Here is a 13,821-nt window from a genome sequence, read left to right as displayed (position 1 = left end):
CCCCCCCCCAGTGGAGGGGTTTGTTTGATTGACTGATTGAGTACTTTATTCATGTAGATTACAATATATACTGGCTTATACACTTATATACAATAGCTTACAATACAGCAAAATTATAGATGAATTCACATAATATAGACTAAGAAAATAATTATTTAACTGTGTATGATATGAAAAAGCAATTTGTAATATAATAACTATAGATAATAATGATATTGTTATGTATCTACATAAATTGGCAGAGCTTTGGACATATCAATGTCCATTCTTCGGAAAGAATATTAAAAATATCCTCCCCACCAACTCTCTAACAAGACGTTAATTTCATTATTTAAACTAAGAATTTATTTATTAATAAAAATATTGTGAAAGTTTCAATGAATATGAATATTTAAGAGAAAAAAACAGAAAATTGATAAAGTAAAATAATTATATAGGTAGATAAGATCAAATAATTGATTAATGAAATGAAGTAGGCTGAAAGTAGATCAGGGTTATTAACTTTCAGTAATATACAGCAGTATGCAGTGGATAATTGAAATAACATGAGTTTATATAATATATATAAGCTACGTGTTTAAGCTAGTTCTTTCCTTTCTTATAATACTACCATACCTATTAATAATTAACTTTATTGCAAAATTTTACATTGAATAATTATTTGATAAAATCCAAGTTCAATCGTGATGAAAACAGCCTCCTTAAAAAAATAATTTATAATAATATGTTCCGAGGGAAAAATTTGAGAACAAAAAAATTAAAACTTCTTTGGGATTTGAACAAAGAACCTTTCACTTTGGAGCCGAGCTCTTCACCAATACTCCACGAAAGCTGTTGTCTAGTAACTAACGTTATATCACATTATCCTTATTACCTAGAATGAAAATAAATGTGGCATATTTCATTTAAAAAAGATTCAATTCGTTTTTGTCTAATAATTCATAACGATATCCATTGATTTTTGCATCTATTTATTAAGTGATACAAATAAATTGCAGAACATGCCGGCAATATTCAAATAAAATGTTGCTAAATTTTGGACTGCTATTGAATTCGCCCCAAAAAAAGCTGGTAAATGATTATTTATAGCACTTTGTTCAAAATAATCCGACACGTATTATTTAAAATGTTTGTTCAAAGAGCTGAATAATATAGCTCTTCAATTGGGTTTAACAAATTTTCGTTTCTGATACACGGATTTCAGTAGGCTACATACGATACCGTACCTAACCTTCATCATACTGAAATACAGTACATCACTTATGTTAAGAAAAAGTTTTCAATATTTCACCGATTTAGGAATTTGTCACGGAACAATATTATTATTGTATGTTGGCCATATTATTGTATTGATTTCATTTAAAATCGAAACTCTTACATAATTTTATAACATAATATTTAACTCACTGCTCGTACCGGCGGCGGTAGTGTTGTATGGTAGATGATTTTTAATGTCTACTATCATATTAAAGATGACAAAAACAGCTTTTCGAAGATTTGAAACATTGATAATCAATGAAATGTTGATATTCTAAACTTAACAACTCACAATAATATAATATTATCACAATCGCTATAAGCTGCCAGCATTTGTATCAAAACTCCGGTATCGAAACATGAGGTTCCTGTATCGAAACACATATTGCAACACATCGTTACCAGTGTATCAATTTCTCTGTGAGCTTCCTTTATACAAACACATCTACATCAATGTAGGTATGTAGTATGTTGTACCATGAAACAAATTTAAACATTAATTCTGAAAAATCTAGAAAGAAAATTGAAATTTAGGCTTCGAGGTGCACGATTTTGATATTTTTAGAATCTATGTTCAAAATTTGTAGATCTAAGTCATTCCCATTTTTACGGTATGCAATCCACAAGTTGACATATTTTGATGCGAACAAACGAACAAAGAAACAAACACAACCCTACTCTCTCTTATTATATAGATAACCATTGGAGAGATTTAGATTTTTTATGATATGGAAAATTTATTATTATTAAGGAAGAATTGAATAGGGAATTTATTATTATTGAAGAGATTTTGAGGAATGGAGAATAATTAATGATTATTGAAACCGGATTAATTGGAAATTTATTATTATTATTGGATAGAATTGGATTGGAACAAATTAACAATGGAAAAACTTAGACCTTTACTATTACTGGAATCTTTTGATGGGAAAGATGAAGAATTTGACATTGATGAATTTTTCAACTATTTTGAGAAGGTTGCCTTAGCCAATTGTTGGGATGGAAAGGATAATTTATTATATTTGCTGCTTTATTTGGAAGGAAGTGCTGAGAAATATTTTGACGCTATTGAGAACGAATTGACTCAACAGAACAATTTTGAATATATGCCAGTGGAAAAAAATTGATTGAATTTTTTCGATCTCCTCTCAAATATTGTGGAAATTGGAAAAGGAATTAGATACTTTTGGAATGGAATTCGAAGAAGATGGAAGATATTTTGTAGGAAGAGTATCATCCCTATGTAAAAAATTAGATCCAGATATGCATGAATCGCGGATTCATCTATATAATAAGAGAGAGAGTAGGGTTGTGTTTGTTCGTGTGTTCGTTTGTTCGCATCAAAACATGTCAACTTGTGTATTGCATACCAGAAAAACAGAAATGATTTAGTTCTCCAAATTTCGCACATAGATTCTAAAAATATCAATCTTGTGCACCTGGAAGCCCAAATTTCAATTTTCCTTCTAGATTTTCAAGAATTGATGTTCAAATTTCATCTATGCTACCGTACAGGAAGTTCCATAGGCTACATTATTGTAGCCCAGAAGTATGTGTTTCTTATGAGGAGGCTATAATGCTGTTACAAGACAATAATTTTTGAACGTCCGTGTAGTGTAACGGTAAATGCTCGCTTTTGGAGCGATGGTTCCTCGGTTCAAATCCTGATTGTTCCCAATTTTTTTGTTCTTAATTTTTCCCTCAAAACGTATTATTATCAATTATTTTTTGAAGGAATTTGTTTTGATTGATTCTATTCCTATCTATTCTATTTGGAATGATCGATTCTATTGGACAGGAGCCAATTTTTTGTTTTCGATTCGCTGAATTGATTGAAACTGTTTCTTTAATAGCTAGCTATTGGCAGTTTATTGAAAGTTTTTGGTCCTAAATATGTGGCTGAATTCTAAGCAGCTAATGCTGTCATCCTGGGAATTGCCAAGTCCATGTTCCTTCTGCGTGTTCCTTGTGGGTGATTCAAATTGATTAAGAGTTGTGGGTTATTTCTGGTGAATGTTAGAAGTCTGTGAATGTAAATCTGTCTGATGCTGAGGATGCTGAGCTCGGAGTATAGTGGTACTGAAGGGAAGAGTGGATGTTTGCGTCCTATTATCCTCAAAATTAGCTTCTGAACTTTGAAGAAAGGATTGATGTGGCAGAAATTTGTAGCTCCCCAGGCCAAAATGCCATATCTTGCTATGGACTCAACTATTGCATAATAAACATTTTTCATCATGTCTATTGATAGTAGCTGCCTGAGTTGGATGAATTTGTGAATTAGTTTTCTGATTTTAGCCGCTTGATGTGAAATGTGTTTATTCATCTATTATGACTCCTGAATATTTCATATTGTTTGTGTGCTCTATTGAAGGACAATTACAATTCATACTATCCAATTTGCAATGATGTGGTTTGATTGTCTTAGAAGGCTTCTTGGAGTCTGTTAGTGGGAAAGCAATAAATTTTGTTTCTGAGGCATTAATCGTCAAAATGTTATTGAAGAGCCAGGAGGTAACTTTTCCCATTCCAAGTTCCTGAAGACATCATTCCAGCTGGTTCCCTGGAATAATACTGCTGTGTCATCGGCGAAGGTGATAATCTTGCCACTGACATCCATAGAGCACAGCTTGTTGGCAAAGATGAGGTAGAGTATTGGTCCAAGAACGGTTCCTTGTAGTACTCCGAAGCTAACTGGAAGGCTATTTCCTGCACTTTGGTTTCTCCCAATCCTGACTCTCTGCCTACGATTTCCCAGATATGACCTGAACCATTCTGAGACAACACCTCTTACACCCATAGCCTGAAGCTTTTTCAGTAAGATGCCATGAGAAACTGTATCAAACACCTTTGCTAGATCCAGAAATACTGCAAGGCATTTCCTACCATTATCCAAATACGGACCTTGTCAACTCAAATATAGCATCATCTGTACATCTGTTTTGTCGAAAGCCATACTGATTGGGTGACAACATGTTTTTTGATTCAAGATAATTAACTAATCGTTTTCTTACAAGTTTTTCAAGGATCTTCGAAATATTACTGACCAATGCTATTGGCCTATAGTTGTTGAGTTCAGATCTATCACCTCTTTCATGTAGAAGTCTCATACAAATTTCTTCCATTGAATTTGGAAAGATGTCACTTGAAAGACTCTTATTGAAAACATCTGCAAGCGGTATTGCAATGTGCTCTTTTACTGCTTTCAGAGTTCTTTTGTCAATTCCGTCAAGACCTGGGGAACTATCATTTCGAAGAGTATTGATAGTTTCCAGTACTTCCTGTTCTGTTACTGGTTGAAAATACATTGAAGATGGCGAGTTTATAGTTGGTCTATATTCGTCTCCTATAACGTGGAGTGACTTTTCAAGTGTGAATGGAATTGAAATTGAAATTCTTTATTCTCCAAAAAAGATTAACAAAACATTTGTATGTAAAAAATGGGAATAAATTCCATTGGAGGCTCCTGTTATGGGCACATGCCTGTGAGAGAGGAGCGAGTTGTCTACTAGCATCCTATATACATAATCTTTAATTCAAGAATTTAAGAATCTTAAATTTTACTGTTGCCAAGATGTGAGCCACTACTTGAATGCTGTTAATTTTCGAGTCACAGGCATTCTTCTATCCTCTGATGCTCAATTAAATTCTGAAAAATAGTTTTGAGTTTTAAATCGATTGTTGACCAAGCGAAGTGAGGTTCAAGATTCAAGTCGACAGTTTTGCAATTCTCTTTATGTTTATATGCTCTTATGTTTATGTCTATGTTCCGCATTTACAGCAGAACGCAGCAATAAATTTCCAAAAAAATTGACAGGTTTGTTCCTTTTTGAATTTTGTGTCGATGTATACATGGGGTTTTTTTGAAATTTTGCATTTTAAGGATAATACAAAAGGAAAAGAAGTCTTCTTCAAATGCCAATATTACCGTAAAAATCAGACTTTAGAAATTATTCATCATAAATCAGCTGTCGAGTGGATTATAAATTGCATGCAAAGACGCATGCAATCTATAAATCAATGTAACTTGAAAAAAATCAGCTTTTGTGTGGACTATTGATTGCAAGAAATGAGGCATGCAATTGATAACTCGAAGTAGCATATTATTTTCTCCCAACTTTTCTCTGCTTTCAACTCGGTGAGCTAACCCAAACAGCCATTAGTTTTTCACACACCGATATGCCGTCAAGCACTGCCGTTAATGATTTGGAGATTACTCGATAAGTTAATGAGTTATTTTTATTTCAAAAAGTTTAATACATCTTGTCCAATAGCTTTTTCCACTGAAACTTCGAGGTCATCATTTGAAGTCCAAGAACTAGGAAGTGGGGGATCCATTTGAGCATTAATGTTATTATATGAAATTCTAAATAATAATATATTCATGCCAGATTCCATCAATTATTTGTAAAACTTCCATGCAATAGACCAAGATTTCTTGGTGGAAACAATCTTGTGGAAAATAATGCTGCTCAATTGATGATTAAATTATCATTATTTTCTGAAATTTACTAACTCTTTCTTTTTTCAATTCCTTCTACTTTCTTTGTATATTAGATATTACAAATTATTCATATACCTTTTCTATGCCCCTCCACTAACTTTCCTGAATCTAACTCAAATATCGTTCTCTTCTGATTTTATTAGTGATACTGAATCATTGTGAATATTTAATGAAGTGCGATACTATTTCCCTCTGTTTTCCTTTCTATTTGTGAAGCTATATATGACTTTACCCCGACACGTACACGTCAGGACAGGACTTAGTTCACTCAGATTGACAGTATTAGAGGAGGCTGTGGTTTATAACTGCATGAGTTCTACTGTTCACAGAACTACTAGTTTACTGATAGTTAAAAATTTTGTTTATAGATTTCAATGGAAATAACTCATTTATTTCATTTCAGTATGCGGAGATTAATTGTTGGATATAGTTACTCCATGATGCCTAAATTACAATGAGGAGGGAAAAGGTGAAAGTAAATTAATATTGGTTCAATGCATGACACACAAATAATTTATAATTCCAAACCCATGATAAATAATTTATTGAGAATAGAGTGATGAAAATGATACTAACAATAATAATGATGAGAATAATAAAATAATTATAGTGATAGTACAAATAATGGAATAACCTCACTATCTTGAAACCCCAGGAAATCGTGAATAGTGAATTATAATATAATGAAAATGAATAATAATTATGATATTAATAATAATAATAATTATAATAATAATAATGATTATAATAATAATAATAATAATAATATATGTGTTTACCACAAGGACAAGGTCACTCTGGTAAAATCGCTTGTCACTCTTCCTTGCAGGTCAAAGCCCAGGGAAAGGGTGGTCAAGCAAAACTTTAAACAGGAGAATAATAATAATAAACACATTAAATGGTGGGGAAAATCATGGAAATTCACATGATGAGGCATTAGTTTTTGAGGATGCAGTACAAGAGAATGCTGATGTAGATACTAACATCGCAGTGAAAGCTGAGGAGGTAATAGCTCCTGTGACTGAGGCACTCGAAGTTGATGAGGGTAGAGTTGAGCAGGAATTGCTGTGAAATGTTTATAAGTTAGCAGGAATTGCAATAGAATGTCATTATCAGCTGAACAAGGTTCCATATAACAGAAAGGCATTCAGAGTGGTTGAGACTGTAGATAGGATACTTGCAAGACATGTTAATGAGATAACTGACATAAGCCAGGTGACACATTGGATCTATTGTGGGGCATTGACTGTGCTACAGGAGCTGAGAATTAATCTGGCACCAAGGGTTAAGAAAAGTAGCTTTTCCAAACAACAGTGCAAGTCAAAATGGGAAATACGACTTGAGAAGAAGATAAGTGACTTGAGAAAATGTATTGAGGAGGTCACAAGCTATTTGCAAAACACTGGTAGAGCTTCAAATAACAGGAGGCTCAATTGATGAAATCATTGTGCAGTATGTTGGATTTATTCAGAAAAGCAAGTTGCATGAAACACTGAGGTTACATATGGACCTATGGAAGCAGAAGCTGGCAGCGTTGGCAAAGGTATACACGAGCTGAGGATAGAAGGCATCAAGCAGCCTCATTCTCAGATAATGAGGGTGAATTCTACAAAAGACTGAATGAAGGTGTTCTTGAAAAGGTGGAGCATCCAAGTGCAGAGGCATTGGGAAACGTCTGGAAGTCTATTTGAGAAAGGCCAGCTATGCATGAGGAAGATGCATGAGGCAAGTGGAGAATGAAGCGAGGGAGATACCGGAATGAAGGAGTCAACAACTTGCAACTCCTTACATCATTTTGCTCTCCTCTTGAACCCAAGTTGTTCTGGGGCAATTATACAGTTCTCTGTGATATGCTTGTCAATTTCTGTGATGATAATGGAGGTCAAAAGCTTGTATAGACTATTCAAGCAGGTGATCGGCTTGTAAACTTTAGGATTGAGTTCACCCTCTCCCTTAGGTATCATATAGGTCAAGCCTGATGCAAATCCTGCTGGTATCTCTGACTCGGAGTTTGGAAGGTTATCAAAGAACTTTGCGGCAACAGGATGAGAGCTTGAGAAATTTTTGAGACAATAGTTTTGAATTCCATCAGGTCCAGGTGCCATCCAGTTGTGTGCTTTCTTTGCTGCCAAAGCAACATCTTCTGGCCTGATGATACATTCTGGCATGACTGGTATCTCCCTCGCTTCATTCTCCACTTGCCTCATCCAGTATGCATCTTCATCATGCACAACTGGCCTTTCTCAAATGGACTTCCAGACGTTCTCCAATGCTTCTGCACTTTGATGCTCCACCTTTTCAAGAACATCTTCATTCAGTCTTTTGTAGAATTAACCCTCATTATTTGCGAATGAGGCTGCTTGATGCCTTCTATCCTCAGCTTGTGTATACCTCTGACATCAGTTTGCCAACGCTGCCAGCTTCTGCTTCCATGGGACCATATGCAACCTCAGTGTTTCATGCAACTTGCTTTACTGAATAGATTCAACATACTGCACAATGATTCCATCTACTCGAGTCTTCTGTTCGTTTAAAGCTCTACCAGGGTTTTGCAAATAACTTGTGACTATCCCAATACGTTTTCTCAAGTCACTTATCTTCTTCTCAAGTCGTATTTCCCATTTGGATTCGCACTGTTGTTTAGAAAAGCTATCTTTCTTAACCCTTGACGCCAGATTAATTCTCAGCTCCTGTAGCACAGTCAATGCCCCACAAATAATAGATCCAATGTGTCACCTGGTTAATGTCAGTTATCTCATTAACATGTTTCGCAAGTATCCTGTCTACAGTCGTAATCACACTGAATGCCTTTATATAAACACTAGTAGAGATCAACAACGTCTTCAGCAGGATATTGATCAGGTGATCAAATGGTCAAGGGAAATTCACTGTCCTTGAATCCTTGAATACTAAAAAGACATTGACAATGACATTGTCATCAGGAAAATTGTCCCGATTTTAGCTACATACAAGACTGAAGGGGAAGAGGTAAGAAGAGTAAATAGTGTTCAGGATCTAGGAGCTCAATTTGATTCCAAGTTACTGTTCACTCAACATGTGGAGAATGTTGTGGCCAAGACTAGGAGGAAGCTTGGCATCATGAGGTGGATTTCAAAGAATTTCCAAAATGCCAATACACAGATATGTCTCTACACAGCACTTGTGAGGAGCCATCTGGAATACGCCTCGGTGATCTGGAACCGGGATAACTCTGCACATCTGTTGTGCTGGAGGGATTACAGAGGGACTTCGTTAAGTACTCGATGCAACGCTTCATTCCAGGCTCAGGAGACTTATCCTACAGGGAGCTGTGCTTGGCCATAGACTTGGAATACTTGGAATGGCGGAGGAAGAAGAACGATGCCATATTTATACATGCTTGCCTTCATGGTCAAATTTGCGTTGGTGAACGTGGGATTGACTTGATCGTACTGACTCGACATTTTGGACTGTTTCATGTGTTCAAACCCGTCATACAAAGCTAAGCATCGCCAGTAGAAAGAAGCATTGGAAGTGCAAATCAGCTTTCTGGAAGAATAGACTTTTTTGAGTCAGTGAAGGTTTTTAAAGCGAAGCTAAAGTTTCTTACAGAATATGTTTTTTAATGCTGGCGCAATTGCTGTCCTGATAATTTGCACGTCACAATCTCACGACACAATGTTATTTGTTATTTTGAGTGTAATATGGGGAATATTGAGAGGTTTGTATTGTAGTTTTTTTGTGCCTTCCTTTCAGGTTGTTGAACTGATCAAAATTGGACTAAATTTTTCCAATATGAACTCACGTGAACCTTGTTCTTGATAATTGAATAATTTATTCATGCACAAAGTAAGCACCTAAATTTTGTGTTGCCATAAAAGATTTGCTAACTTGCTTCTTATCCATCCAAATTATTGTAGTCTTCTAGCATTTCCATAGTACTGGCTTGAATTTCGAAATGAAATTAATGCAAACGTATTTAGAAATGTATTCGAACCATGTGACCCCACGACGTTTTAACCTGGAATTATTGGGCCGGGCGCTCCACGTGTTTTCTTGCAAATCGAAAAATTTGAGTAGGAGAGCGGCAGTTCTAATCGAGTCGTCACCGCGAGAAGAACTCATGTAGTCGCAGATTAGGTCTCGGTCTCTAATTCAGGCTTCGGCTTAATTAGATGAAAAATCTCCTTATTATTTTATTTTGTATAAATTAAAAGCATATAGTCTGAAATATAGTACCGAAGTTGAAATGTAAGCGTGAGTGATTGGGAGTGCAGATTTATTTGTTGAATTTTCAATTCAATGGTGAGTGCCAAAATTATTTTATTAAGCTCGAATAGATTGACCAGATAAATTGACCGAGGCCCTAAATTTATTGTATAGTGAGTTAGCAAATTCTTGACTGAATATCAATTATGAATAATTGCGATAAAGTGGTAATTTGAGAAATATTATTTGAAATTAAATTTTTAATGTTGTAATATTGAAACAAGTAATTGAATAAATAACCGGATTGATTACAGTGAATATTATAATTCGATGTAACAGAATTTCAAAGATGACCGATAATTGTATAATTCAACTAATAAATCAGTAGCATTTCTACGAAATCTTTCATCTCACGTTCCTGGCTCGTGATAAGTTACTTGTTTCTGAAACAGGTGTTGTTAAACAATAGTGAAGATCTTGGCATTTGCATGAACGAATCCATCCAAAGCTCTCAACCGTGGATTCAAATAGTTTAAACAGGTTAATAGTTGAGTAGAGATTTTAAAAGCAATTATTATATACTTTTTATTTGTTACAAAATAGGGTGCTAACAAAGTCCCTGGCCTCCCACCCTATTACATGAGCAACTCGAAGACATTTATATCAATGTACCTGAACTTTTTCATCTTTTCATTTTTGACTTGTGCAACTTACAAAGGCCTTGAGCAGTCATTCTACACGTTGAAAACCCACTATTATTCTGTATATGTAGATGTGTTCTAACTTGTCTATTTGTACACATAAAGTTATTATTATTATTATTATTATTATTATTATTATTATTATTATTAATATTTAAGAAGCCGGTTGAATATTCTAATCGTGATTAATTTCACAAGAACCAATCAGACTTGCCTTCTCCTCGAAACAGCCTTCGCTTATTGGTGCTCGTGGAATTAATCACGATTAAAATTCAACCGGCTTTTGTGCAACTGTGCCATAATATTACACGATAACTCGAACACAGCTTAATATATTATGGAAGGAAGTCAAAAAGAAACATATGACAACTGAAGCCTCCTATCATTTTCACTGACTTTTTCACGTGAATCTCACTTAAAAGTCTCCAAATCTACAAAATTCACACCACATCATTGGACACTTTGTATGAGCCATTCCTATCGAGCGTTGATTATGGAGCAGTTTCACTTCGACCAAAGCAACAGATTACTCTTGATGTTTTACCTTGCTTTGACTGTCCTTTCTCAACAGGTACTTTCGTCATGTTCAACTCTGTATCAGACCATAAAGTGAATGATGTGTCAATAGTCGCAGTGCCAGCTGAAAAACAAATATGAGTGAAATTGAATGTCAAATATTTTAATTAATCAAATATCACCAGCTTAATTTATGATAATTCAAATTCTTTGTATAATGCTATTTATTTTTCAAGTGACTGTTCCCACCAAAAAATTCACGAAATACTCTATGATGAGATTCACGTTTGAAAGTAAGCATATGATTGACATTATGGTTTGCTATCCTCGTCTGTCATCAGACAGAGCAGATAGCACTTTCCTTCACCAACTCTGCATCATTCCCAAATCGCTTGTAGACTATCTATATATATAAAAGCGAAATGGCACTCACTCACTGACTGACTGACTGACTGACTCACTCACTCACTCACTCGCAGAACTAAAAATCTACCGGACCAAAAACGTTCAAATTTGGTAGGTATGATCAGTTGGCCCTTTATAGGTGCACGTAAGAAATCTTTTGGCAATATTTCGACTCTAAGGGTGTGTTTTAAGGGTTAAAAGTTTGTCTTTTAGCATGTATATTCTTCTTATTCAAATATCTTAAAATTATAATTGGAATGTCCTAACCATATGTTGGAATAGAACTATAATCTAGAGAGAGTACCTCTTCGAAACAAAAATTAAAAATTTTGTCAGGTTGGCAAGTTGAGTTGACTTTGTTAGGTTGGCACCAAGTCGAAGATTGAAATGCATCCATCCAGGACCTCCTAAATACCAATTCATCCAGTACCTCCTAAATATCTATTCAGGAGGTCCTGATTTATCGCGGAAAAATTGATTGGGTACTGCTACTTCGATCAGAGCTATTCCTGGGAATATTATATTACTGGCCGTCAGGCTCGCTTCGCTCGCCATATCCGTTTAACCAGACGTTTGGTCTGGACCCCCAACTGGATCGTCCTAACATATGATAAAAATATGACATAACATTTAAAATTTGGTTGATGTGTTCAGTTGGCCCTTCAGAGGCGCAATGAGAACGGATTTGGAAAAATTTCTAAAGATATGCCCAAAATCTGCGTTTTCAACGTTTTCCCAGCTTTATCGAGAATAAATAAACAGAAAATGTTCTAATTTACTACAATAATGTTGTGTAAGGAGGAATTTGAAATAACGCCAAATATATGCCCAAAATTAGCGTTTTCTCAGCTTTTCTGTGTTTCCTCACCTTTTTCAATAATTGATGGAAATATATTTAAAAAAATTCAGTTCACAGGTTAAGCTGAGGTGGAAGAATTTTGTTCGCCAAAGATACGCCGATATAGTAACAGGTGTTTTTCGAGATCAAATTGACATAATACGTTCAAATTCGGTACAGAGGTTCCACTGAGGTCTACATGCAGGCGAGCGAAGCAAGCCCACTGATCTCATTCTTGGACAATCCAGTCGGGGGTCCAGAATTCGGTACAGAGGTTCCGCTGTGGTCTACATGTAGGCAAGCGAAGCGAGCCCGCTGATCTCATTTTTGGACGAACCAGTCGGGGGTCCAGGGGGCGGAGCCTGATAGCTAGTACTATAATAAATCTAGAATTGGCTGATACATGTACGGGAAAGGAAAATTATGTTTTCCTACAGTTACCTTGAAAAGTGGCCATTCCTGCACTGATTACAGAACGCAAAGATTCACTTTTCCGCTCCAGTGCGGGAATAGTATATTTTGCACCTAGGTTCGAAAATGTACGTTTTCCAGCTCGAGATCGTGGTTTCCAAGTTCGAGACGAAGTCAAGAACTTGAAGCGTTCGAGAGCCGGAAAAACATTTTTGCCTGTGTTGCGAATGCTATTTTCCGCCACACCAAAAAAAAATAATAATAATGTTAAGTTGACAATTTTGAAAGCAAAATTTTAAGGTTATGCTACTATAAATCATACAATGTTAATGGGGTTATGATAGTATCATCGTATTCTATTGTTCGGTATCAAAACTACAAAATAATTCATATCAAATTATAGAGAAAACATTCGAAGATTCAATCTTGAGTGGGCCTAATGTTTTCTCTATATGGTTTAATATTGAAGAAATATATTATCTAACAGTTTTAATAATGAATTTTGGAAAAATTATTAGGAATTTTCAGTCAAGGATGAGTTTCACCAGTAGGCTTACCTTAAACTTCAGATCTCTGCTGTATTTTCTTATTATTATTGTTGATTGTATTGCATTAAGAAGTGGCAGGGGTGCCCACAAGGGGGGGGCATGGCGCAATTTGCGCCATCAACATTTTTGGGGGGGGCATGATTTTTTTATATTTCATGTAAACATTTTGAATCATGGCTAAAAAATCAAGGTATTAAATAGAGATATTATCCTAATGTAGTTAATTTTAATACTTTTTCCCACCTTTACAATGTTATATTTTACTAAGTGTAACTCAATATAAAGCATAAAAAATACAATTGGTAATATTTTGTATGCAGGAATTTTGGTAATTCAAAGCCTATGAGTTTGAAGGTAAATCTTTGACAAAAATAAATTATAACTTCAACATCCACTATTATTCTGATTTCCTTTGCTTAATTAATTTTCAATGGTCCTTTGTTTGAGTTTCCTTGC

Source organism: Nilaparvata lugens, chromosome 2 (genome assembly GCF_014356525.2).
Source record: "Nilaparvata lugens isolate BPH chromosome 2, ASM1435652v1, whole genome shotgun sequence".
Lineage (NCBI taxonomy): Eukaryota > Metazoa > Arthropoda > Insecta > Hemiptera > Delphacidae > Nilaparvata > Nilaparvata lugens.
The sequence above is the reverse complement of the archived record's forward strand: the minus strand, read 5'-3'. Positions refer to the sequence as shown.